Below are 2,591 nucleotides of genomic sequence, written 5' to 3' on the forward strand. Positions count from 1 at the left end.
TGAAAACCTATGTTACATCTAACTCATGAAGTCTTAAGTTGTGCTTGTGTTGTTCACTCTCTCCATCCAAAACATGATGAGCTTTCTTCTCATGCTATTAAGAATATTTTTTAGAATATATGATCCACCTACAAGTCACTCCTATGTCATTAATGGTGTCACCTTTTAGAAGCTCCTGCCCGTTCCTCATCCCTAACAAGGTCTCTACTCATCAACCTCACACACTTTTCAAGTTCTCCCTTACAAAACATTTACTATCAACCTCGCACACTTTTCAAGTTCTCCCTTACAAAACATTTACTATAGTTGTGCATTCATCTATAACTAAAAAGTTAAATCTACATCTCTTGATTTCTTTACAAAAAAACTATGTGTAGTTACATCAAACAATCACAACACTCCATCAAATTCTTTTATCATTTATCATCTTCCATTCATTATTTTTGTTAATCTCTATCCAGTACCGCTGATTCCAAAGCTTATCAGAATGATCTGCTAGACCCTAACTAGAAGTAGGTAACCAATAGTGAAATAGGTATTTTTCTTGATTGTCATACCCAGATTCTTATTTGCAACACATTCTAGGGTAGATTTTTTATTAATCATTATAAAGTTAAACTAGTAATCAAAGGCTATACTCAAATCCAGGAAAATGACTACTTTAAAACTTCCTCCCCCACCACGCAACCATGTATACATCTTTTCTATTTGTTGCTATCATGACGAATGGGCCTTGCTCCAACTGGATACGAACAATACTTCTCTTTATTTTGAAACTTTATAAGAATCAAATTCCACGGCATGTTGTAAAAATCTAAGCTTTGGTAAAATATGCGGCCTAAAACAAAATCCTTATCCATGGGTTAGCAAACTCTAAAAGATTTTAGTGAAAATTGCCCCTCCAAAATAGCACAAGTGGTTATTCTCCCTTTATCCACTGCTTTTTCCTTTGACACGGTGATTCACATCATGTATGCGGATGATATTTTCTCATTAGAAACGAAGTGTTCAACTTTGAAAATAAGTAGTATCTTCAAGAGACATTCATGGGTTGTCCACATTACTTTCTTGGCATCGAGCTTCTGCATAAAACATGAAAGATATTTCACTCTCCCAAGGAAATATGCCATAGCACTTGTTGAAGAAATTGATATTCTTGGATGAAAGGTACTAACTCTCCCATAGATTCTCTAAAATCATTTAAAAACGATGAAAACATTAAAGATGCTACTCTATCAATGTATAACTAGCAAAGTCACCTAATTGACTATCACTCAAATTAATATATCATTTTTTTTTTGTGAAATTAATTAAAATTATTCAAAAAAAAAAAGAAATTATGATGTTACTTTAAAATTTTTAAGAGATAAAAAAAAAAACTTCATAAAAAAAAGTCTAATATAACAAAAACAAAACCATGTAAGGTTAAACTTATTTTCATCTGGCCAATGCTAGATCCATTGAGGATTGAAAACCTACTTCAAGGTGTTATCCTTGCGGATGAAAATCTAATATCCTAAAAAGGTAAAATGTAAACAGTTGTAACTAAATCTAAAATTGAAGCTGAATAATGTCCATGGGTCATTCTATTTGCATAATGATGTAAATGAAAACTCTAATAGAAATATTAAACTACCCTATAACCACTATGATCCCTTATTATGACAATCAGGCAGACAATAATAGAGCTGAAAATCCAATCTTTCAATTAATTGATATCTTATCAAAATTTTAGGATTTCTTTATTTTTTTCCAATATTGCAATAAGCTATAATGGGAGAGGGTAATTATGGGAGAGGGTAATTGAACATAGGTTAAGACGCATCACAAAAATTTCTCATAATCAATTTGGATTTATGCCGGGCAAGTCTACTATGGAAGCTATACATTTATTGAGAGGTTTGATGGAAAAGTTCAGAGATAATAAGGAGAATCTACATTTGATTTTTATTGATTTAGAAAAAGCTTACGATAAGGTTCCAAGAGATATCCTTTGGAGAGTTCTCGAGAAGAATTGTGTTGATATGACTTATATTCAAGTCATTAAAGATATGTATACTAGAGCTGTTACTTGTGTTCAAACTGAAGGAGGATTGACAAAATATTTTCCTATTTCTGTTGGTTTACATCAGGGATCGACTTTAAGCCCATATCTTTTTGCTTTAGTTATGGATGGTCTTACTGGACATCTACAAGAGGATGTACCTTGGTGTATGCTTTTTGCTGATGATATTCTTCTCGTGGATAAAACAAGAGAAAAAACCCAGGAAAAACTTGAATTATGGAGGTCTACATTGGAGTCTAAAGGCCTTCGTTTAAGTAGAACTAAAACTGAATACATGGAATGTAATTTTAGTAGTAATAGCTCTAGTGACAGAAGTGTGACTTTGGGTGATCAAATTATTAAAAGGTGTGAACAATTTAGATATCTTGGGTCCGTTGTCCAAAGCGATGGTGATATAGATGGGGATGTTAATAGTAGAATTCAAGTTGGTAGGTTGAAGTGGAGGAATGCTTCGGGCCTTTTGTGTGATAGAAAAGTACCGCTAAGACTGAAAGGAAAATTTTATAAGACGGTGGTGAAACCTGCA

The 2,591-nt window shown here is 32.9% G+C and overlaps 1 protein-coding gene across 1 annotated transcript in view; it reads right to left on the reverse strand.

The window, feature by feature from the left end:
* Positions 1–815: 815 nt before the first annotated feature.
* The window catches only part of LOC110029920 (ATP-dependent Clp protease proteolytic subunit), an 11,387-nt gene continuing 9,611 nt past the window's right edge, over positions 816–2,591 (reverse strand). Inside the window, exon 2 of the mRNA XM_020732412.1 lies at positions 816–1,082. The gene's annotated coding sequence lies outside the window, so the exon portion shown is untranslated. The remainder of the gene's footprint in view (positions 1,083–2,591) is intronic.

This window comes from Phalaenopsis equestris, unplaced genomic scaffold (genome assembly GCF_001263595.1).
Source record: "Phalaenopsis equestris unplaced genomic scaffold, ASM126359v1 Scaffold000002, whole genome shotgun sequence".
NCBI lineage: Eukaryota > Viridiplantae > Streptophyta > Magnoliopsida > Asparagales > Orchidaceae > Phalaenopsis > Phalaenopsis equestris.